The following is a 25,985-nucleotide window of genomic DNA, read 5'->3' as shown; positions in this document are numbered from 1 at the left end:
CGACTTGCGCTGGATGGTGCTGTAGACTAAGGAATAGTGTGAGTTACTATTCCAACACCTTCTCTACTGTTATGTAGGCAGGAGTTGGAATAGTAAATCATACTATTCCTAAGTCCAGTGCCCTCCAGCGCAAGTCGTTATAACAACTTGCGTTGTAAAAACCACGATGTAATGTACCGTGATCTATTGATTGCGTTGTATCGTCATACATCCGCGCTACGCTTATAGAGGTATTTACAGGTGATGTCCCCCAAAAATGTGAAAGTGTCACTCATTCGTAGGTGTTGCAGACTACATGGTAAAAAAACAAAAAAATAGAATAAAAGCATAAACAAACCCCCTTGCCACAAAAAACATGCGCTAGAAGTAAAATGCATGTATGTCCTTTTCAGGTAAAAAAAAATACTTTACTTGATACAACCCCCCAATTTTTTTTTAAGTAATAAAAGAAACACCCTTTTTGCTGCATTTTGTGAACATTTGAGGTTCTATATGCTGAAGTGGAGCACTGGAGGGGAGCTGAGGGGGATTGAACAGGGGGTTCAATCACCCATGAATACACGTCACACAAGGAAGCCCCAGTCTTCCTGAACTATGGGCATTTTCCAAGTGGAACTAGAAGAGAATTTGTAAGAGTGACCTGCATTTGTTCACTCCATGTGCTGTGTTTCTCAAGATTTTAAAAGCTCAGAGATGCAGTTCGCACAGGGTGTCTGTTTTTAAAATCCTGGCATGCTATTGCTTTACTCTGTGCACTGGCATGTGTTTTTTTAAGTCAGCAAGTTGCAGTTTTTTTACACTGTGCTCCAAGTGTCTGTTTTTATGTTGAACCTGGGCAGAGCATGTGCTGCTCTGCAAGGCATGCTGTATTCAGGCATGGACTTGAAGCTCCGCCCATATTTTTCATTGGCTTGTATCATTGTCCATTGTAAACTGTGGCTTTTCATTGGTCAATAGGCTTGTCTCATTTTGTACCCTCTCATGAGGACACTCCCTGTTACATGTATACATTTTTTTTTTCCAGAGCACGGCATGCCACGTTGATACAGTGGCGGCTGCAAAATTGGTTTATTTGCGGCACCGAACGCAGCCGCATGATTTAATTTTTCTATTTCTTCACAAGAGCCCCATGCCGCACTTTCATGTTAATGGGGGCCTCGCCCCTTTCTTTAGATGAGCATTTGTTTGTCAACTTGACAAAGGAATGCTTTTTTCGTAAAAGTGCCCCATATCGCGCTTTTACTTTATTAGCGGCCACACCCCTTTTTTTTAGACGTCCAAAGAAAGCGTGGCATGAGGCGCTTTCACAAAAAAAGACATTTGCAATGCAATAGGTCTCACATTTGCGAGAGTTTAAGCTATTGGCATTGTAAATGACAATACCTTTTATTTATCGGTTTTAAAAAAAACACATAAATAAAAGGCATTGTCATTTACAATGCCAATAGCTCAAACTCTCATAAATGCGAGACCTATTGCGTTGCAAATGCTTGGTTTTTAAAATTCCTGCCATGACGTTCTGATTTTTGAAGTCAACAAGGTTGTCACGAACCTGGTGATGAGAATCCCAGAGCCGACTGCACCCTTCTTCTCTTGCAGACCCGCTCCGACGAAACCAGAAGTCAGACAGCCAGGAAGAAAGAGGAACCTCCACGGAATGCCAGCACGTCAAAAGGAGGAGACGAGGCAACCGCGGACGAAGAGGAGGGCAGAGAAGCGGGTTGCGGATGGCCAAGCAGTCCATCCAGGAGAGAGTGCTCAGCCTGCATCTTGAAATTGGACCCCAAGAAGAGGAAGTATCCAGCCCGCATCTTGAAAGCAGATCCCGAGGAGCTGGAGGAGGCAAAGCAAGAATAACCGGAGTCAAGAAGAAATGTGGGGACGCCTGAGGGAGAGAGGATGTAACCTGTCTGCCGGATCAGATCCTGCTCCTAGCCACGTCCCAGGAGGGACGTGGCTCAACCAGGTGCATGAAAGGCTCCTAAGCAGAGCCTATTAGCAGGAGGGAATAACAGCCGCACTATTTATGTATCTGTATTGCTACACACAGCCAACAGTCATTGTTTTTGTGGTGGTTGTTGGCCGCAGTTTTATTACTCATTACATAAGTCATAGTTGTACAACTCATCCGGACACCTTCTCAGAGCCGGGGTCATAAATCATTATCATGCATTATCACATAATTGGGTATCGCTCAGTGTCATTTGGACATCATAAATCAGGAGTCATAAACCATCAGGTATCATAAATCATTCTGTCAAAAATCTGTCATTGTTTTGTTGTCATAAATCATTCTGCATGACTATTATTTGTTGCCATAAATCACTCTGCCTGATCATCATAAATCAGCAGCCATAACTCATGGTCATAAATCATTGAGATGTCATATATCATTCTGTCACACATTTGTCATCATTTTGTTGTCATAAATCATTCTGCATGGGCACCATAAATCAGCCATAAATCATCGGCTGACCATAAAGGGTTAGTCTTTTGCTCATTTGCATACCCACGGGTAGAACGGTATTGTACAGCGCTCTGACACCTTCGAGCAAAGTCCGCGCTTTATCAAAAATGCTTTAAATAAAATACATAAAATAAATAAATAGAAACTTGTGTCATTTGAGGAAGGATAGCAGGCCCCTATTGTGGAGAAGTGTGGCTCACTGGTTAGAGGAGGCAGACCTGGAAGCAGAGGTCAGCCTGGGACCAGGGTTCAATTCCCGGCTCGGCTGGGTCTTGAGTCCATAAATGTCCATGGACTCGATAATTCTCGCTCCAGTGCATACTCGATTCATGGGTTCACACTCTGCGACTCTGGGCAATAGCTTGCTTAATCTCCACATGGGCCCCTCGCGGCGGGATGCCTGGCTTTCACCTTGCGGATGCCCTGCCGGGTTATCTCACAGGGGAATACCAGGACGGGTTCCCTAAGCAAGCGCTTAGAGACCGCTTGGTGATTTGCGCTATATAAATTCCTGCACATTTACATTTACATTTACTGACACTTTCCATCCATTTTGTCTGAATAATACAGACTATCACTGCCTCAGATATACTTCACAGAGGATGCAACTCCAAGGGAGCTCGTGTTTCGGGCTTGTATAGCGCAAACGCAGAGCGCTTCACATGCAGGATATATTCCTTTTGAATAAACGAACGTCGGGCTTGAACATGTTATTTCAGATTAAAAGGTCAGCTGCTCTAGCCTTACGCCACAACCTCACCCACTAAACAAGCTACTTATTCCCTTGAGGACTGCAGACTGCTCTTCCTGCATTAGAGAGACCCGCCAAACCAGCTATGCCGAAAAACCCTGCCTCCCTCACTCGATGAGGTTTTCAGCCCTGTTTTTAGACCCGCAAATAGCGCTGAGGAAAGTGGGCCTTAGTGGGAAGGATTCGATGTGTTCCGGCCAGCAAATTAACCGTGAGTATAAACATTAGCTACCTGGTCATGTTTTTCTTGTATGTTTTTACTTAGCGTATCAGGCATTTGTGCCCTATATGCCACTTTCCCGCGGTTATAAAATGTCTATCCACACGCCGGTCTGCTTATTGTTCACCCCGCAATGATACGTTCCCTGCCAACGGGATCGTGTTTCAGTTATTGCGCCTATGGTACCATCAATGCCGGCGCTAGTGGTGCCTTCCCACAGTGCCTTACCAAGCGCACGGGTTCCAGCACCTCCCATCCCAAAGGTGCTGGTGACTGTCCAATGAGTACCTACTTCCTGTATCTAGCGTGTGTCACCACTTGTAGCAGTGTCAAGAGTTTCCAGGGACTAGGCACCTAATACAATCACCCTTTGTAAACAGAAATGATACTTCACAATGATGTAAAAAGTGGTTCGTCAATGATATATCTGATGTACATTACTGAATGTTGTATGCAAAACACTAATAAAAAAATTCAAACAAAAAAATCTAGCGTGTGGCGCCACTATTGGTTTCTTAAAATATCTTGCACATGGTATGAGTGCCAATAAAGTCATAGACAACAATTATTCTAATGGCCCGGCCCGCCAGACCGTGGTACACTCTGCTGTTATTTTGAAATATAAAACCAGTCAAGCAGAAAGTGCCGGCATGCCAGAGGTGCCTTCCCACAGGTCTGGCGGCATTGCCCATCGCAGGGATTCCAGCACATCCTCTCCTAAAGGCGCTGTTGACTACCCCCGAATGCGCGCCTGCTTAATAAAGCAGCAGAGGAGGCTTGTAGTCTGCCTCCTTCCTGTATCTAGTATGTGGCACTATCGTTGATTTCTTAGAGCCCTTGCAAATAATTGTAGTGCTAAGCCAGTCAGCCAAACAGTTATTGTATTGTATTGTATTTCGTTCTTATAGTGCGCAGCTGTCACCCTACGGGTATCCTGGCGCTAGGACTAAGATGGAAGAAAGAAACTTTTAGCCAACCAAGTGTCCACAACTTACAGAAACGAGATAGAGGAGAGATAAGAGAAAAAAAAGGCCGACCGAGAGTGCAGGGTTAGGAAATCATGGGCCCCTCCCTGGGAAAGAGCCAGGTTTTCAGACTCCGCCTAAAATCCATCAGGGAGTTGGCCTGTCTGATATTCAGAGGGAGGTCATTCCAGCAACGCGAGTCCACTGTGCTAAATGCCCTGCCCCCCATCCTGGCCCTCTTAACTCTGCCAGTGGTTAGCAGAGAGGCATTCGAAGAGCGTAAAGTTCTTTGAGGCTTATACCAGGACAGTCTCTCCTGCAGAGAGATTGGGCCAAGGCCATGTGCCGCTCTAAAAACAATGCATAGGGATTTCAACATGACTCTTTCCTTTATGGGAAGCCAATGGAGCTCTTGTAACGCTAACGTGGTTGAAGAGCAGCTGGGCCGCGGTGCACTTTGCTGTTGATTTACAGGTATAGCCGAAGGATGACCACCGTGCGCGCGGTGCCTTCCCTCAGGCCTGTCCGCGTAGCCCATCGCAGGAATTCCCGCACAACCCCTCCAAGAGGCGCTGGTGAATGTCACCTACTGCACGCCCGCTCGAGAAAACTGCAGTAGCGGCTTTATTCTATCTACTTCCTGCATCTGGTAAGTGGTGCTAACATTGGTTCCTTTAACTACCTTGCCCCTAACTCTTAAAACGAGTTTTGTGATAAAGCCGAACCCGGCTGTTGCGTGTTCAAGACCACCCTGTTCATAGGGGTGTGCCATCATTATGTTCTGTGCTAATAAAGACGGGGCAAGACTATTATTCTAAGGGCCGGGCCCGCTGGACCGCGGTACGCTCCGCTGTTGTTTGAAATTTAACACAGTTCTAGCAGAAGGTGGCCAGCATGCAGCGCTGCCACTCCTCGCTCCATGAGCCCGTACCTTGCCACTGCGGTCGGCACCGGCTGCCGAGAGCCTCTTCATCTCCAACCGCTGCCTGGAGAGCTGGGGATTATGCCTGCCTCTCTCGACCTCGGGCCTCCGTCCATTCCGCCACGACCTTCCATGCCCCGGCAGAGGGGTTGCCGTCCTCTGATGGTCACTCCTCGCTGTTCTTAGGTAGCGACAGCGGCAAGACGGTAGATGGGGAAAAGCTGCTTCGTTACACCATTTAGCAGCGACTCGAATTCCGTTGGCGCCGCTCCCCCCAGCGCCCTGATGTAAAGGTGAGCTGCCCATGGGGGAGTGTCGCCTTATATCCCCCTCTCCCTTTCTTCTTTCCCTTTGTTCTTGGGAAGGGGGAGGAGATGGCCTCGGGCGCTTTTCGCCGCGCGTCCTTTCCCAGTGGCGCAAACCAGCGCTAACCGGATCAGTTCCCTCTAGGCTCTGGCAGCCGTTATGGCGCCGGCCCTCGAGGCCCCCTTCGGGGGCGGCCTCTGCTAAACTACCAGTGGAAAGTTTACGGGATGGGGAGAAGGGAAGGAAAGTGATTTGAAGGGAAACTCTATTGGAAGGGGTCATTGCTCATTTTGAAGCAACACTACTCGGAGTAAAGCCAAGAATCCTACTTTGGCTCAAGTGATTTTTTTGTTTTTGTTTTTGTTTTACTTCCTTTATTCACTGTGATCCCGGGTCCTTTACTTTCCTATATACCACCCTTCTATTAACCTCAATAAACCAAGGAAAGAAAAAGAGAGATCACTATTCTAACCCACTCATCACTAAAAATAAATGAAATAGTGACTTACCTGATTTCTTCTTTCTGTCAAGGGTACGGGCAGACAGGATCTCCAAAGGCCCTACAAAAGAAAAGAAGACGTTTTGTTAATTTTGAACTTCTATTCCTTTCTTTTTGTACATTCTTATGGAGAGAGTGAAATACAAGGACAATAAGTTATGCATAAATTAGACTCGTTTTGTGTTAACCATTCTAGACCAGTTCAGAGGTCCATCGTCTTTTCTCTGTGTTCGGTATCCCAGTTCACAAAGACTCTGAGATAAAGTTTGGTTACACTGGTCGCTGATAAACCGTCTCTCTATGACGTAGTTCGTATGCTAGTTCGTAAAGACCCTGACATTTATTGTGTTAACAATACACTGTGTAGTTGGTGTCTGTTTTAAAGTTCCTGAAATGGGTTATTTTATAGCAGTGCGCTTGGTGTCTGTTTAACAGTGACTGATATACAGATTGCATCAGGTAGCTGCTTTTAAAGAACCTCAGTTGCACTGTGTTTACACACTGTGCTTGGTGACTTTTCTTTTAAAACCTGTTTTGCAGCTTGGTTGCACTGCGTATAGAATCATAGCTCTTGAAGACACTAAGACGTAGTTTCTTTACACTGTGCTGGCTGTCATTGTTTTTAAACACCAGTTATGCAGATACTACAGAGTTGGAAGCTGATACTGGCCAATTACTGCATCACTAGGAGTCGTCATGGGACAGTTGCTACAGAGTTAATGTATTGTTAAATGCACCGAAGGGCAGGTACAGCGCCGCTTAAAACTGCTTTCGGCGGGTATTGTGCAGTGTGCCCGTGAGGAGCAATGATGCCTTACATAGTGCTACAGTCCAGGACCAGTATTTTTGAGTACAGGCTGAAGGGAAGAATTGGTGGTGTGTCTGAGCTCAGTGTACCTCTGTGGGTGCACTGCTGTGTGCAGCTTCAGTGCAGTCTGGGAAGCAGCACTGTGATGCATTTGCTGTGACCTGCGAGCCAGAGAAATTGCTGCTGCGAAGGTGGACTTGTGGTGTACCTCAGCACAGACAGGTTTCTAACACTGTGGTGTTTTCAGGTCGAATATATTCCCTTGGTCAGTCAAAACTAATGAGGATACACGTAAATTCCTCCTATCGATAAACCAGACAGGAGGAGAAGCTATTGTTCGCTCTGTGAGGAGGAAGCGTTCATAGACAAGGCAAGCGCTATCTAGCGCGCGCCGCCAATATGGCGGTCGCGCCAGACCCCGTCAGTGAACCGGAAGCACTTTTAGTGCTTCCCGTTCACACGAAACACCGGACTTTTGGGGGTGACTGGTTTAGACCAGCCTCCCGCCTGGTGGTCCCACTGCCCCCTCTTAAAAAGGGGGCAGTGAAACCCCTCGCGCTCTCTGAAGGCTTTGTTTTGTTAGAACATTCTGCCCTCTAGTGGCAGAATGTTCTAATAGCCTTATAGCCCTTCGTAGCAGGGCTATACCGGCTTTAATAAACCCTCTGCTTTGTTAAAGTCCCTCGCCTTCGGCTCGGGCCTTTAATGCTGCAGCGGGCCTTTAACAGTGGTATAGCCCGCTACGGCGGGCTATAAGGCTATAATAAATACAGCCAGGGGGTCACTCCCCCTATTCCAAAACACTGTGGTTTGAAATGCTTGCCCTGGGGGGAGGGGGTGTACCCATCCATCCAAGGGCGGAGTTGGGGGTTTCTACTTTAAAAGGGGTCGTAGGCAAGTACCCGACCATAATGGCCAACCAAAGCCATCACTTAGTGAAATCTTCTTTTTAAATACCAGCTATTCAGCGAAACTTCCCATGAGCAGCAATAAAGCCTTATATAGCGCTACAATCCAGGATCAGCACAGACGGGTTGTTAACACTGTGCTGTTTACAGGTCAAATATATTTCCTTTGTTCAGTCAAAACAAATGAAGATACATGTAAATTCCACCCCACCCCCTGTGATTCCAGTCCCCGAACCCACCGCTGCACATCATCTGCCCACTGTTCTCCAACAGTCTCCCCAGTACCGCGCTCTGAGCTTGCACATTCTCTTTCGGCGACCAAAACGCTCAGTGACGGCTGTAGCAAATGTGGCAGGCTGGTACGTTGGATTTGGTTACACAAATGCTTATTAACTCATGTTCAAAGACACATAACTTATAAGCAGGTGACCCATGTGTGGCCAGCGCTCATGCAGCTTTGTTTTAAATTGCAATGAGACACCAAACATGAAGTGCGGCCTCCATGAAGCGGATGCAGTGCTGATACAGGAGCCGAGGCACACAATAAAACAAGCATTGGCAATGCAATTGGTCTCGCCTGTGGGACCTTATATGTATTTAGCTTTGCAGTACATTAGCCTGGGTGCTGAAACAATCCACTGTTCTTTAACATGGAGGGAAAGTATGTACCAAACTGCATGACACGCCAGGTATGGAACACATGGAGAGAAATATTGCCTTTCATATTGCCTTTCAGCGGGAAATGGTAGTCCAAAGCTCTGTTTTTAATATAATATAAATTCAGGGCCTTCGGTGGTCATATCACTGAAATGATAAGATTTGAAAAGAATATTATTGTCTACGGGTGTTCGTGGAAGACAATTTCTATGGAGTGGAATCTAGAGAATGCTAGTTATTCTGGTATATTATGACCTCTGCTAGTCGTTTTCAGTTAAATAGAGGCAGTTGCTAGAAAAATTTAAAATGTAAGTCCTTCAACAGAAAGCAATTCTGGTATTTTACTGCCCTCTACTGGTCGTTTTCTATCAAGACAGTTAAATAGAGGCAGTTGAACAAGCAGAAAGCAATTCTGGTATGTTACTGACCCCTACTGGTCGTTGTCTATCAAGACAGTTAAATAGAGGCGTTGAACAGAAAAAAAGCCCCTAAGCGGAAGCAGACAAGTCCTAGGACTGATCTCCAGAGCTAACAAAGTACATACACACTTAAGTATATACTAAAGTATATACAAGAGGTCCCGAATGCTCGACCTAAAAAAGTGTCTGGGTTGCCATTAATAAAGGGCGCAGCCACGCTGTATGGGGAGGAGGGAGGGGTTTGCTTTGTAGGAAAGCCAACCAAAGGCAACCAAAAAATTCGAAGCACATGAGTCCAAAATGATTGCGGTGCGGTTACTAAATAAATAATGAAATGCGGCCATGCTGTTTGAGGACGTGGGAGGGGTGAGATGAAACAACATTCCAAGTACAGAGCCCAGGCAATGTAAACAGAAAGGAAAGGCAGCCATAAGCTGTGTGCAAGCGCTGTTTGCGGAGGGCTGAGCACTAGCGCTGCTCGAGGTCAGCTATGAAAATAGTGCCTACAAAGGTAAAAATAATATGCAGCCTAAGAGCCCATGTAACAGGGGCTGTCCATATAGGAGGTTACAAAATTTGAAAAGGCAGTACTAGTAAGCTATTCCACCAATAAAAAGCTGATATTTACCAAGGACAGTAACAAGACCCAATAGAAAAAATGGGAGCGGCTTCAAGCCCATTTTCTGAACACAGCGATACCAAAGGGGATGATGGACGGAGCATTTGAGCAAATCAAACATTCCCCCCCAGTCAACTGAGCTGGGTTTAATCCACCATCATTCTTTAGCTCACTCCACCACCCCAGTTCAGACATGGCCATATGCAAATAATTTTCTGAACACAGCACGTCTCGAAGAGACAGAGCAAGCGCTGCTTAGGCAAGCCCTAAAAACAGGAGCTCTACACATGAAAAATACTAGGGCAATAGTTGAATGTTTTACTTGCTTCCACAATTTCGACAGGACAGGGTTCAAGTTAAATTTACATACCTGTTCTATTAAGTTTGTATCCCATTCTCCAAATATTTAACATGATCTTCAACCTTCATCGGACACAGTTTCTTTTTCATGGCTCATTTAGACAGTAAATGACTTAGCCCATAGTGCCGACTAACCTACCTTCCTAATCATGTCCCTTAGTCAAGAGCGGAGGATTACTCAAATTGAGCAATATCTCATTTGCATAACGGAAAATCTGTCATTCCACTCTAAACCTTTGAATCCTATTGCCCTCCTAAATAGAATACCAACTTGCACATTAAACTAAAGGTTCCGAAGTGAGTTAGAAAATGACTGCTGACGGGGACAACCTTATCTGTTTCACTCAAAAATTGAAGTATCCAGTCACTTTAATCCTAGATAGTAATTTTCAGTATAGGACTTCAACCCAAATCAGAAATGTTGAACCATGGGGGAATTTTTCCAGACCTAGTAAATATTCTAACCATGGAGGGAATCGAGAGCCTTGTATCATTCAAGAGACATCAAAGAAGAACATTCATCCATCACTTTGTCTGCTTCAAACCTATCTCCTCAGGTTGTTAGGAATGAATTATCATGTGACCATTTACTACTACAACTTATCTGTATCTATAGGATACAAAATCTTAAAGGTGTTTGTCACTGGTAAGTAGAACTTATGTTATTACCTGCCTCATATTGTGGGCTAGCGAATCCACTCTCTACAATCCTGATACACCTTCAACAAATAAGCATTAATTTACTGCCACATGGCTTTAAACAATTTCCTCAGAACCCCGTTCAGATATTTTCTCATTCGGTATCATTTCAACTATGTCTTTAATTTTAATAATTCATAAACTATTTCAACGTAAACTTTTGTAGTTTTAGGATTATGTTTTTTAAGAACCACAATGTAATGAGCTAATCCTCTGTCTTCCTGGAACTATGCAAATGCCAACAATATTCCCCAAGTACTAGTACAATCCCTTCAACTTTCCATCCCACAACACTGAAATGGCGTTTTATAGTCCGGATATATCTGCGCAGTCCACAGTTTCCTGCTTAGCATGACGAGGTGGTTTTCTGGCTTCTTAGTGGTTTAAAAGTCTTCTTTGTGATCTTTGAGGTATATCATTATTTCCATTAGGACTTTATGTTATGTTAATACATTTTTAAAGTGCTCGTATACCGTGGGGTATCTAGGTGCTGACTCAGTAGAAAATATGAGAGAGACTGTAGGAACGCTAGTTTTTAAAATGCCAGGTTTTCAGAAGTTTTCTAAATACCAGCAAAGAAGGAAAAGACCGGGTGTTTATCTGTAAGAGATTCAAGTGTTTGTAGCTCCTGAGATAAAGCTGCTTCCTCCCCATTTTGTTTACTTAAACCTAAAAGTAGTGACTTGTTTTTGTTCCCTTTGATCAGAGGGTCCTACTAGTTTCATTCCAGGAGAAGACCTGCTTTAGGAATTCAGGGCCTGTATCGTGCAGGCCATAAATGTTATGCACTGAGTTTTGAATTTGATACGGTTCCTGGCCCTCTGCCAAGGAAGGCCTTTGATAGCTTGAGAAGTAGAGTGATGTTTGGGAAGGCCTAAGAGTAATCTGGCAGCAGCCTTTGTTGGACTGTAGATTTTTTAAATATTGTTCCTGTAGATTGATATACAGTCCGTTACAGTAATCCATCCTGGATAAAACTAGTGATGAGATAACTGTTTTTCTGGTGTAAATGGGAAAGTACTGGAGAATCTTTTTTTATTATTCTAAGGGTGTTAAATGAAGAGGAGATAACAGCGTTAACTTGCTTGCTGAGATTTAGTTTGTCATCGATTATTACCCCTAAGCTTTTGGCTTTCGAGGTTGGCAGTGGGAGAGGACCCATTTCTGAAGGTCAGCTGGATGGGATCCAACATTGAGGGCTATTCCCAAAGAGGATAACCTGAGTTTTGTCCGAGTTTGGGTCTCAGACAATGAATGCCCATCCAAATACCGATTTCTCTCATGCAATTGTGTAGCTGAGAGCCCCTGTGGTTTTCATCATTGAAGGCTGACAAAACAATTTGTGTGTCATCTGCGTAAGAAGTAAGAGAGAAACCAAATGATCGAATCAGAGAAGCCAGTTCTGTGACGTATAGATTAAAAAGTGGGCTGGGTGAGGACCCTTGCGGGACCACACAGGGGAGAGAGAAGGTGTTAGAGATGAAGCTGTCCAACATCACTGTATTTTCCCTTCACTTAAAAAAAGATTTAAAAAGTTCCAATGCTGTACTTTTTTTTTGCCAGTGTCTCCAAGCGTTGGACCAAGATGGTATGGTCCACTGTATTGAAGGCTGCCGACAAGTCTAGAAGTACATGAGCTGCAGTGCCTTCCCTGTCCAAGATGGTCTGAAGCTCATTGGTGACTTTAATCAGTGTGTTCTTGGTATTATGCTCTGATCTAAACCCAAACTGAGTTCAATCTAGCACATGGTTTTCTGAATAAACTGAGCCAGTTTGGTGTGCATGATTCTTTCAATTATTTTCGCTGTAAATGGTAGTTTGGAGATAGGGCGGTAGATGGCTTGATCCTCTAGATCCAGATTTGTTTTATTTACAAGGGGATAATAGAGGACTTCTTCCTGATGGTGGGGAAGAGGCCAGTTGAAAACATGGAGTTAAAGATGCTAGACAAAACTACTGCTTAAGGCTGTGGGATTAATGCAAGCGGTGGACATGTATCATAAGGAGATCCTGATTTCATTGAGTGGATAAGCCCCTTACCAGTTTGGTGGATACTGGGGTAAAATTGGTAAGACAGACCGAAGTGGTGTCATTTTACGTATTATCGTTGAGGGCATGATCAGAGTTTTGCAGGGTGCTATTCCTACTCTCCAAGGAGTCAGTGGCTGTAAATAGATGATAAATGTGGCCTACCTCATTGCGAAAGTATTGGGCAATGGCGCCACAGAAGGCCTGGCTACTGTTAGTTCCCTTAATTTCAGGTTGTTTGTTCAGTTTATTTATCACCTGGTATACCTCTCTAGCAGAGTTCTTGGAGGATTTAATCTGAAAGGTAAAAGACACAATTTTTCTTTAGTAAGAAGTCCTTTATATTTCGACAATGAGAGTTTGTATGCTTCCTTTTCATGCATGTCATAATTGGATCTCCATTTCCTCTCCTGCCTAGTACAGGGTTTTTTTTCTAGTCGAAGGGCTTATGTATACCAGGGAGCCAAAGGTTTTTTCCTTCCTTGTTTTACAGTTTTAATAAGGGCTAAGTGAGAGTAGACAGTATCTGACCAGTTCAGGTAATCATAAGTGGCTATCTCGGGATTTTGAGAAGGAGTAGGCAGGGAATCCGTGAGCTGTTGCTTGAGTAGGTTATAATCAAGGTTGCTCCATGCACAATAGGAAAAATAACCACCCTACCTATTTGTATGCAAAATGGGTCTAGTACTATCTAGCTCAAAGAAAATGGCAAAATGATCAGACCAAGATAATGGTATGTGTTTCAATGTTGAAATGGACTTGTTATTTGAGAAGATGGCATCTAACGTGTGGCCTGGTAAATGAGTGGCCTGTTGTACCAATAGAGGAACACCAAAATCATTCATGGTTTCTAAGATGGTTATGGTATCTTTATCGTGCAGAATACCCAGATGGAAATTTAAGTCACCTAGCACTGTGTAATCATTATTGCAGATCTAATTTTCTAAGAGGGTGCTAATAGAGTTTAAAAAGCTACTCCTGGAGCAATTACAGGGCCCAGCAGCCCGGTTAACCCTGCGCAGGCTACCCTGCGAGGGAATATTACTGGGAACTTAAATAAACAAATTCAAAAAGTGAGAAAATAACACATAAAATGATTAAAACCGGCAACCCTTTCCAAGATGGAGCCTAAGGTTGAGGGAAGCAGGCAACTCTGTAAAACCGGCACCAGGTGTCTATTACACCAGATGCCTACACTGAAATAAAAACTTCAAATTGCACAAAGCAGTCTCGCTAATGCTCAGCTGAGCAAATCTGTCAAATCTCTTGTCGTTGATAACAAACTGTAAATCTCATCAATCAGTTTAATAATATACAGGAGTTGCACAGTAGTCACAAACACCCACGGCTTCAAATCTGTTATTCGTTATCTCTTCCCCCCAGTCCGCTTGATTCCTTGGCCACCATGAGGAGATAAGAATGTGATGTTTTCTAATCATATAGTATAAATGTCTGTTAACCTCTCCTACACTTCTGCTTGCTGGTTTTAATGAATTTAGTAGTTATAGTCAGAGTTTGTATTTCCTTTTATCATTACGCCTGACTTGGAAGGATGCCCCATCCACCAAGGACCAGACATGTATCAGGTGTCTACCGCTATCAGCAAATAACGTGGAGGGGTCACTTCCAAATTCTGTTCTGTGCTTCAATTACTGGGTTTGCTTGCCTGCTGTACATTACCACATATCTTGAAGCAAGTATATACATTTGCCCTCTGTATTTCATGCAGTCACGATGGGCTTTTGCTAATCAACGATGTCAGAATTACAGAAAGAGTTGCCTGCCACTTGTGTTTTTTTTGTTGCTTAGCTTCCCTTAATGCATCTCTCAAAATGGCTGCTTTCTGGACTCCAGCAAAGAGCTTTTAGCATCTGCCTCATTCACTACCACAACTCAAGTGGGGTAAACTAAACCAAGACCAGCTGTTATTCAGGTTTCCCTTCACTCTTCACAATATCTATGCAATCAAAATCCAATCAGCCTCATTACCTATTAGCAATGCTAAAGTAGGAACTTCTCCTTGGGAAGGTCAGTACATCCAAGCCTCACCACTATGAATTTCCTAGAAAGAAACACCACGAATGGCAAAGCCACGTGTTTCAGCATATTGCATAACTTTTTGCCAAGCCTCCCTATTATTTGTTTCCTGACTGCTTGCAACCTGCTCAACTTCCATAAGTCCTGATCAGACTACTGTCACCTATTACCTGGTCAGTAACACAGGATGGATTTTACTTAGGTTGTACTACATTGGAATCATTCCAATCTCAATCTGTAAATTGGAGCATTTCTCCTGCACCATGCACAGGGAATGTCTAAAATACAACATCTGAGGTGCCTGCTGTTTGTACTAGCAAAGTATGTCCTTCAGTGGCAGCTGGTGACATTTGAAAGTGGTAGGCATAAAAGTTTGGTATGACTTATGTAGTGAGCGACATGGGCAAGCTTAATGAATAAACGTGAGGTCCAGGCTGGCTCTTCCTCCAGAGAAGATTAAAAAAATAAAAAATTGCCAAATGGTGCAGTTTTAATTAAATTAATTTAGTGATAAAGCAAGGCTTATAAAGTAATGGGAACATATAGTTTTGAAATATTAAAACATAAAAAAACTACCCTATATCTTACTGCATTAATATGTTCAACAGTTACTGTACTCCAAACATACACTGCACTCACTCACATTTAAGTTGAGTTGTGGTTTCTGGTTATCTGATCTGGTCGCAGGTGGTCTCTGAAACCCTGCCTAGTTGGAGAGCCTATTTATTATATAGGACCCAAGTGACTTGGGACGTTACCAAAAGACACCATTGGAGCGGGTGGCAACATAGAAACACACCGCGATTACATTACGGAGCCACAACCATCGCTTACCAGTTACATCACTGGTGCGACATTACATTCCTCCTTTATAAAAACAACATTCAAAACAAAACATTATAGAGTATGCCACAATGTCACATTGGTTACATCACCAGCACTGTTCCACCTTCACAGCAGGCACTGCATCAGTTCAGGAATATCAGTCACAGACCACGTAAGGTTACCTGGATCTTCATCTACGGCATCACACCACATGGTCTTGCAGCTGTGAAGACAGGGTAGGGTTGCTATGCAGACCATGTCTGCTACTGATGTTTCTGCTCAATTGCCACTCAGGCATCGCAGGACTGGCTACACTTTAACTGTCAGTGGCAGCATTAGGAGACCCTGTAGACTGGCCTTACGCCTCAGAGACTTCTTCGGAGTCACACAAGTCCATGTCAGCTTCTTCGGCCCTGTGGGGGGGGCAGGTGAGGGGGGTCAGCAGTGACTGTTGCAAGCATTTGAACTGGTAAAGGTTCCTCAATACATCTTCATCCCCTCAGTGGGCGGTAATTTTCATGCAACAAATGTGAGTAATGGTCCAGGGGTAGTGCTCAAAAGGTAGCCTGAACTTACTGCTGGGGATTCGATCTCTTACTAACACAAGATCTTTTACCTGGAGACAAGACAGTTTGGCTCAGCTGTGTCGGCTGGTACCAGAGTTGGAAGACTGACATCTGGTCAGTATCTGCTACTCATCAAGCGGGCTTGGGGTTCAGTAAGAATGATGAGGGATTGAGTCTTGCACTAGTCGCCTCATGATTAGATGTCCAAGGGCTTGCCCTGTGGTAGAGTGTGGAGTATGATGGTACTCCCATAGGAAGGAGTAGATGGCTCATTCATACGGTTGTTGGTTGGCATGCAAGATCCTGGTTACCTTGTTTAAGGTCCTCGTGAAGCCTTCTTCTTCTGCATTAGCTTGTGGCCAACGAGGGGTAACTTTCTTGTGGATGATGTTGGGTGACTGGAGAGAAGTAGTGAATTCTTGGCCATAAATTGGCGGGCCATTGGCCGTCCTCGATTCTTTAAGAAAACCATGGGTGGCCATGGTTTTCTCTAGTTTGGGCAGTACCTCCTGTGCTCCTTGAGAGTCCGTTATCTCCACTTCCGGGTATTTCGAGTAGTCACAATTATCACCATAGCATACATTCCATCTGGCAGACTTCCAAAATCTAGGCTAGCGCACACACACACAGGCATTGCAGTGCTCGCTCTGTTAGTACCAGAAGAGGAGAAGTATGTCCGCCAGTGGCATAGCACCACGGGGACAATCGTACCAACATCTCAACTTGCTTGTCCATGAGCAGAAACCAAACATTGGTGTGCAGCAGACTCTTGGTTTTGACCTTGATGGCCGGCATGTGCAAGTTGTACAGCCTAGTTGGTGAGGCATATGGGAATTGCCAGACCATGCCCTTGTAGAAGACAGCCATCAGGGTCTTTATCAATTTATGACGCACATGGTACAGACTTTCCATGACACGTTGAGCCTTGGGAGTACACAGGTTCCAGTCAACTTTGAATCGATGCGATTGATCACTTCAAACTGCTCATAGAGCCCGCTGTAAACATTCATCATGGGTAGTAGCTTGGCAGATTGTATTCTACTGACATCAGTAGTGGGCGAGAGCGGTCAGCGATGTATCTGACATACTCCTCAGTCTCACTTGCCTCTTCCTCTTCTTCCAGGGAAGCAGGCCGTGGATGCCACAACAGATAATCCACAGGATTGGGCGTGCCTGGACAGTATTCTATCTGACAGTTGTAGTCTTGGAGTTGAAGCATCCACTTCTCAATCCCGAGAGGCGGCTTTGATGGTATACCTCGGAAGAAGGGGATGAGCGGTTTGTGGTCAGTGGTGATCACAAACAATTGACCATACATAGAGAGATAGAAATTATAGCATCCCCAGTGTACTGCAATTGCCTCTTTTTCAATTTGTTTGTACCACAGTTCAGTCTTAGTGAGTGATCAGCACGCAAATGATACTGTGTCTATTCTCCTCCCTCAGGTTGCTGCATCAGCACTGCTCCCAGTCCTTTCGGTCCAGCTTCCACAGCAATCATAGTCTCTCGCCAGGGATCAAAATACATGAATGTGGTGCCAGTCAATAGAGCATCTTTTGTGGCTTGAAGAGCTCTTTTTTGTTCCTGTCCCCAATTCCAAAGGGTCACAGATTTGGTAAAGACAGCTTCAGATTTGTCAAGTCTTTTGTGAAACGGGCGCAGTAATTGACCATGTCAAGAAAACTGCGAACTTCGGACAGTGTGGATGGGCGGGCTGCTTCTTTAATGTTCCGTACCTTCTCTGAATTATCGCTACACCCACCGCCAAGAATGTTTATTCGAAGAAGTTTAATCTTTGTTTTAGAAACTAACATTTGCTTTGATGAAGCATGAGCCCTGTGTTTCTTATTCTCTAAAGTACACTTTGTAGCCGGGAGTTGTGTTCTGTGATGGACTTGACATGGACAAGGATGTCATTGCTGACATTCACCACACTAGGTAGGCCTACTAGAAGTTATTGTATCGTGTTCTAAAACACCTCGTTGGCAGTTGAGATGCTAAAATGTTGTCTGCAGTGTCGCCGTAGACCTATATGAGTAGTAAACATTGTTATGTATATTGACTCTCCCGCCAGTGAGAGTTGGTGGTAGCCGGATCTCAGATCGACCTTTTAAAACGCACGCTCCTCTCAGCTCCCTGATCAGGTTTATTGTAGGGGTGAGATGTTGTTCCCATTGGATGGCTACATTCGGGAGTCTCATGTTGACACATATCGAACCTCGCCAGGCTGCTTTGGTTTTCGGGCAACAACAATGGGGAACACCCACAGGGCGGGTCCTGACGCTTTCTCAATGATTCCTGCTGCTTCAAGTTTCTCTAATTCCTTTTCCACCTGAGGCTTCAGGCGAAATGTGGTCCTTCTGTGAGATAGAGCTACTGGCTGTACTGATGGATCAATATGTAGCTTCATTCAGAACACGGCTTGGATGTGTGTGACTCCACCTTGATGAACTCTGAAGGCAAACATGACTATTCCTAGATCTTTCACCGTGCAATACCCTAATAGCATGCCATGACCTTTTTCAGTGACAAATACTATTTAGTCTCTGGAGTGATGCTCATTGGTAATAGGTGTACATAATTGTCTTCTGATTAGCAGCAGTTTCCTCTGCCCATATGTGAACATCTTCTGGAGAGTTGGAGAGAGTTGCATCATGTGGTAGGTGTCTGCTGACAGTAGGTTAATGGACGCTCCTGTGTCAATTGTGGCCAAAATATTCTGCCCTCCGACAGCTATCTGACACTTGTAAATGAGGTTGTGATTGTGATGCAGCTTCTACCATGAAATCTGACTGAACGGTGTACTCGGCATCCTCGTCATCCATGTCACTTTCGTGTTCTCCTTCTTCAGACACTGCATTGGTGATATTACGGGCGGTTTCCGTTTTCTTAATCTGCACACCTTAGCGAAATGATTGTACTTTCTGCACTCTGCCCTCTTCTTGCCATTTACTGGGCATTCGGCTGAGCTGTTTCGGGGCCACTGCAGTATCCACAGGGACGTGTTGGTGTTGTCCCCTTTCTTGGGCTTCCCCACAGGCATGGAAAGTACTACGGCATTGACTGACTCTGCTTTTACTGTTTTCTGAAGAGCTGTCTCCTTGTGGGAAGATTGGGCTTTGGCTAGTTTTTAAGTCCTGCCCATGGTTAGAATGTCTGCCAATGATTTGCTTGATTCTGGAGGATGGGTTCATGGAGTTTGCAGCCTTAGATAATTTGTCTGTGTATCTCTTCCCCCTTGTTGGCAAATTCACAAGTGCTTGCTAGTTCTTTTAACGTGCTGTAGAATACGTCGATGGACTCCTCTGCTTGTTGTCCTGCCTTGGCGAAAGACGAACCTCTCATATTCCTGATTGGCCACAGGTTCAAAGTATGCATTAAGGGCTCTTATGAGTCACATGTGTCTTTGGGGTTGCTTCTGGTATGGTTTTGGAGATTCTAAGCTTTCCCTCCCAGGTGTAGTATCAAGGTCCTTTTTCTCTTATTCTCAACATCCGTAGCTTCAAAGAAGATATCTACTCTCTCCACCTCGGCGCTTACACAGAGGGGGCACACTCAAAGACGAAGGCTCAATGTGGGGAATATTCGCCATAATGTCATTTGAAAATCAGCACTACTTTGTCTTTATAACAACCATGTGCAGAGCATACTTGAATTTCTTGTTGGACACGCCTGCGTGTGACACATGGGGTCGCTATGCTTTTGGCTGTCTTCCAAGGACTGGCCTCAGCATGGGCTGGGTCTAGCTGCACATGCTCCTTGCGCTCCCTTCCACAAATGTGCTCTCAATGTTGTGATTACTAGGGACTATTGTTATGAATCACGGTAACATGCATGGGCATTGAATGGACTCACATCTAGTGTGAAGTCACCTGGTGGGGTCCCAAACAAAGCTTCTCTTTGGGCCACCTCCCTCACTTAGCCAGAATGTTCAATGCTGCAAGCCGTTTGGCAACAAGCCAGGCACCCCTCATGAGATGTGACGCTGCCGCATGGAGCGCTGTACTCAGCACTGCACTGAAATGTTCATGGGGCGGGTGCTGGCAGTCACAGAGCTGAAGCAGCCTCACTACCAACCAGACCTGCACACCATGAGATCCACACGGGGGTGCGCGGTGATCACACAAGAGCAGAGGGCCCTGGAGAAACAGGGGGCATGACCACCCTCATTGCCAATGTTGAGCCGTGCCTATTATGGAGCCAGGCGGGACACCGGTGAGGAGGACAAACTTAGCTAAAGGGACACGAGGTGAGGCTTATGAATAAACAGCTACGAGTTGTGGTTTCTGGTAATCTGGTTCGGTCGCAGGTGGTCTCTGAAACACTGCCTGGCCGGCCAGCCTCTGTATTAGATACACCCCACATGACTTGGAACGTAACCAAAAGACACCAGCGGAACGGGTGGCAAAATACGAACACGCCTGCAGCTACATTACGGGGCCCCACCATTGCGCACCAGTGACATCACTGGCGAGACATTACAGCTACTATTGGAAATTTCGCCATAAATGTCAAATTCACTCAGCAGGGGTGGAAAGGAGGCTTCTTGAAATGCATGGAATATTCCCTAAATTAATGTAATTTCAAGGGATCCTGAAAAGAAGCCAAAGAAACTCAATGCTAGGAGCAGTGGTCTTGTGGCAAAAGCACTGGTACAGGAGCAGTCAAATAAAGGACTAACTCCGGTGACCCAAGTGACTCAAAGTGTGCTTATCACCGTGCCCGGTTTAGGAGCACTGTGCTAATCTCTTCACTCCACGTTTTAAGAATGGAATGAAACACTAGTGGCATTATGGGGCTCCCATTGCACCAGGTGCTATAGGCCTAGTCTTAATGGTCACAAAGAAATTGAAGGCATGCGAAAAAATGCTATGTCACAAACAAGACACAGTGAAGCAATGAGGGTCAGCTGCTGCAAACTTCTTGGTGGCACATGGCTTAACCTTAAAACGTTTTGCTATAAGATGCCAGAGTTAAAGCTGGATAAAACGGAGGAGGAGGAGAGGGAGTAAATTGACTTGAATGCTCAGTCCTTGCATCAGGAAAATTGGGGGCAGGGTGGGGTAGCGGAGGGTCCGATGTCTTGAATCATTACTACTGTATTTACTGTATATGTACTGCCCTTGCTTGCGGCTGAGTGCACAATCATGGTTATGTTGTTGAAAACTTTAAATAAAGTTTATGAAAAAAAAGATGGATAAAACAATTCAAGAATTCAAGGAAGGTCGGGGAAGTAAAGAAACAGTTGAGAGTGCTCCTACACATCCAGACAGTAGCAGCGGTGCAACATTCTGCAGTTACAGTTATCTGAAGAAGGTTTATGTCCCTGCACCAGTAAAAACACAAATCCTGGGAAAGAGAGAAATAATTGCTTGCAATTCTTCAATGGATATAAATAAAAACTAAGCTGTACATTTTAAAAGTATCTCAATTGGACTGGTAAAGCACATAATTTAGAGCAATAAAGATTTACTGCTCTCAAGACAATCTGGCATGATTTAGGGACAGGAAATACAGTCAGATCTCAATGTTTATTCAAACCGCCTGACACACTCCTGCATCACAAGTGGGCTAGCATATGGTACATTTCAGACTACATAAATCTGACTCTCAAACAATATATATCTGTGTGCTATTAATCAGGGGTGGATTCTACATTAGGGCTCTGGGGCTGCGCCTCCCTGATATTCCTTCACATTCCTCTACAAATATTAAACAGATCGAATTATTTAGAGATAAGATCGCATCTCTAAACAAATTGATGTATTTAAGTCTGGGCTGTGTGTCCCCGCTGCCTGCCCCACCTTGCTCTGAAGCAGGAGACTGAAGCCAGGCAGCAATCAGCTTTCTGCACTGTTACGCACGACCTACTGTTCTAAAGCCCTTCATAATTAATCCTTGTCAGTGTAGTCTATGGTAGTATCCACTGTATACCAGTGACGAATTCAGCATCAATGTTTCAGATGTTGAAGTATCCGTCCCTGCGTGAGAGCAGCCATCAGTCATTCACATGCATAGATCCCACCCTTTCCCATTCGTTACACGTAGGAGTGGGTGCGAGCACGTTTTAATGCCTTGTTCTCGGTAATGTTATGTGTTAGAATGCCAATCTTCTATTATACATATTGTCCTGAGACCCCTCGTCAGGCCAACCTCCCCCACTGGGAAACCCCAGGCTCTGGTTGCATGCCGCTGGTCCCGTTAGAAGTGAAGCTGCTGCCTTTGTTCCCCTGCAAAATGGGACCAAAAGACAAGCATGCAAGGTGCTTTTTCCCTTATGTAGTTGATCCAAATATCCGATTCAAATGCGAAGCGAGAGAGATGTGCTTACAGTAGACAGTTATCTGCTGCATGACATATGGGTTGGTCTCTCTGCAGAGAACGATGGACATATATTCCAGTTGTAATTTCAATTTAGTGAAAATGTGTGGAAAGGCGCGCACAGATGGCAAAATATTTACAGGCATAGCAAAAGTAACTAAAGTGCTTAAATGAGAGTGAGTGCAGTGTATGTTTGGAAGTGGTGAAGTAAGAGAGATACAAGGAAGTGCATTCGGGGAAGAGTGAAAAAAGGGTGCTAAAAAGGAAAGAGGTGGTTGAAGATGTGCAGAGAAAAAGGACATACATATATCTAACATAAAGCGCACATAACTGAAGGCCAAAACTCCTTCCACAGGGCTCAATACTATTGAAATTTCAGAATTGAAACATTTTGAACATGAATTATTTATAACAAATCGTTGCTGTTACTCATCTATGTTAAACAGCTGACAACCATTGACAAAGCCAATCGTACTGACAGGTTTTAGGTGTAGATCATTTGTTGTGTTATGTATCTGGATGTAATTACATCTCAGAGAGAAACCAAAATACTGGTCGGGTAGAACACTGTGGGAATCATAGAAATTTATTTTATGTGCTCCCTTTTAGAGATCCAACACATTTCTTATCCCACTTAAAGACCTGTCATCACATGTTTCGATTTGACTGATTGCAATCAGCAGCTGTGGATCCTTTTTGAAGCCTGGATAGAGCACTTCTTCCAGAGTTGATGCTGCATGCAGTGCAAGACACTGGGCAAGCACACACTTTAAAAGGCTGAAGTTGTTGCGTCTACAATTTGAAAATTACAGCAACTGTTGAACATATTAATGAATTAAGATAAAGGGCACTTTTTTAGGTGTTTAAAATTTCAAAACTATACGTTCCCACTGCTTCATAAGCCTTGCTTTATCAATAACTTAATTTGCTTTAAAATACACCATTTGCCAATTTTTTTCCCAATTTGTTTCTGGAGGAGGATCCAGCTTGGATCCCACGTTTGTCCCTTAAGCATGCCTGTGTTGCTGAATAAATTAAATTCATACTAAACGTTTACACCTCACCACTTTCAAATGTCGCCAGCCACCACTGCTATTAATGGGGAGTTCACCATCTACGCAAAGTTGTAGTACCTTCACCCACAGGGCCAGGAAGATTTACTTAGGGACTGTACAATATTATCAAATGCAAACAGAGTGAGCCTCTGGGATGTCCCATGCCAGTTCTGATTCCGTGAAATCTTAAAAGCGAATACACATATTTACTTCCGAATGCCTTCTTTGATTGGAGAACCGAGGATTATCGACTTAACTCTATTAATATAAAGACTGTAAAGAGGTTTCAAGCGCTTTTGGTTACAAAAACGTTTGTTAAGAAAATGAAAGCTCATACATCACGTGTCCATAACATATGTATGTTACATAAAAGTTTTCATGATTTCTACAACACCTATAGTACCCAGCGCAAGGAAATGTTGAACGTGTTCATTTCCAAATGTTTACAAAATTTCCAATGGGCCACATGACCAAGGTGTTAATAAGCTTCAATGGCTTCATCATAGCCGTAATTCAATACGTTAGTGTGAGGGGGTGTCGAGCGACTCCCGTCCAGCGGCCATATATCGTAAAGGAGACTACTCACATGGAAGAGTTCGGACCCCGATGCCACGTTCTCTCACGACGTCCTCCAGGAGGATAAACACACCCCTCCGTATTTCATCCATACAGGAACCTCTTCCTCATGACGTCACTGAAGAAGGAGGGAACAACCCCGGAAGCAGTGACCCGGCGACAGAGAAAAGGGACCAATCTCACCACAACGAGGAGGAAGTCGCCGGAGGGTGACGGAGATCGGAGAGTAGAGACACGGAGACACAGGAGATCGTGGAAACGGAAGAGGACGAAGATACCAGGCAGAGCAGCGGAGAAGACGAAGAGGACGACGAGCGGTGGTGCGAAGACTGGTGGTCCCCGCAGGAGGAGGCTGGAGAGCGGCCGCAACTCTGGGGGAGAGTTGCGGCAGAGCCGGTGAGTACCCCGATTCAGGGACCGGAGGGAGACAGTGAGGGGGAGGAGAAGGGAGGGGAGGGGAGGAATCTGTGTAAGAATCATAGGAGGGGCATCCAACAGACATAATCAGCAGTATTCACCCCTGATATACCTGTGAGATGTGATAGGAATCTTCGCGTACCCCTGCTCCCATCCTTATCCCTTCAACACCTAAAAATCCCCTACCCTCACAAGTGATCCTGACCGGCCAAACACTCGTAAATTGTATCACCCACTGGATATGGTGACGGGTTTGCCCAGGATGGGTTTGTGGTGAAAAGATAGGACTGACGGCTCCTTTTGTCTCTCGTTTATCCCTATGAGACTCCGTGGGAGACCCGAAGACTCAGAAGCAGCCCGACCCAACGGGGAAGTTAAAGAGACCACCGTACCTCTTACAAGCGAACAACCGCCCGGAGATCCCGAGGGATTGCTTACATCCTCTTGTCCTATTTCTGACTTTGATGATAAAAGCCAACAACTGGCTCACTATATACAGCCTCCTCGTCTGTGTATCCGGCCCGCACTCCCACAGTTAGCATAAAATAAGAGATGAATAGGGAGTAACAGTGCTCAGCATAGTAAGATCTACAGCATACAAAAACATTAATCAAATCTATACAGCATTATCAACAATTGCTTATAGAATTGCACTACAAATATGCAGTGACTAGGGGTCAGATGTAAGTAGCTTTTTTTGCGCTGGCTGTTTGCAACCGCAAAAAAGCCTTTTTGTATGTAGAGATCTCTATTTTGGGATTGAGTAACTATTATCAAATCGCAAAATGGGTTTGCGTTTCGGTATTTGGAAAGGGCGTGTTAAGGGCGTCCCTTCCTAATAGCTAGTCTGAAATGCTGTCACAAAAGATTCACATTTAGGGGGGCGGTGCTTGCCGAGCAGCAAGATGGCTGCTTGTTGAGAGGGCTCTGCCGGCCGCAAAACAATCCTTCGACATCCTTATGGATAGAGAACCCGAACCTGCTACCTGAACAGCGCAACTTGTGGGCCTTGACAGCAGGGACCGGCTGAGGCATATAGGGCCGTGCGGTGTCACGATTTGCCGGGGGAAATCTACGAGACTCTAGACGGCCTGGGCCTGACTGCGAGACCGGAGGGGCAGACCGGCTCGAGTAAGACCCCGACGCTGCTGATATGTCTCAATACCCTCGTACGAGCACACTTGGAGTCATATAGTTAAGTAGTGGCAGTGCGTGTCGGCTTTGATTACTGAGGTGGATCGCGAGCGCCTGATCTGTACCCTTGCTGCCAACGGGAAGAGTGCGGCTCAGCCCGCCCAGCGGTGGGATTGCTTAAGCGAACTGTGGGGGCTGCCGCTGCGCATTGCTGAGCACCAAAAGGAAAAATACAGCCTGTCGAAGATTGCTGCGTGCTGTGCCCGGAGACCGGTAAGCGCTGTGGTGTGTACCTGCAGAGTTTTGGAGCCCGCGCCACTGCCTACACAGGCGGGCCTGTGACTGTTGCTGCCCTGTGTTGCTGAGGCCTTGCTGGTGCTGCGGGCTCGGGACGTTGATCCGGAGGGCTGGTGTGTGGATGCCTGG

General features: G+C 45.1%; 1 protein-coding gene across 9 annotated transcripts in view; it reads right to left on the bottom strand.

Moving 5' to 3' along the window:
* The window catches only part of ARSG (arylsulfatase G), a 1,970,563-nt gene that overhangs the window by 1,030,990 nt on the left and 913,588 nt on the right, over window positions 1-25,985 (bottom strand). For all 9 annotated transcript variants that reach the window (XM_085617295.1, XM_085617292.1, XM_085617290.1 and 6 more), the window contains one exon: window positions 6,141-6,191. The gene's annotated coding sequence lies outside the window, so the exon portion shown is untranslated. The remainder of the gene's footprint in view (window positions 1-6,140; window positions 6,192-25,985) is intronic.

The sequence above is a fragment of the Triturus cristatus genome, chromosome 7, assembly GCF_964204655.1.
Source record: "Triturus cristatus chromosome 7, aTriCri1.1, whole genome shotgun sequence".
Taxonomy (NCBI): domain Eukaryota; kingdom Metazoa; phylum Chordata; class Amphibia; order Caudata; family Salamandridae; genus Triturus; species Triturus cristatus.
This window is presented reverse-complemented; position numbering and strand designations above follow the sequence as displayed.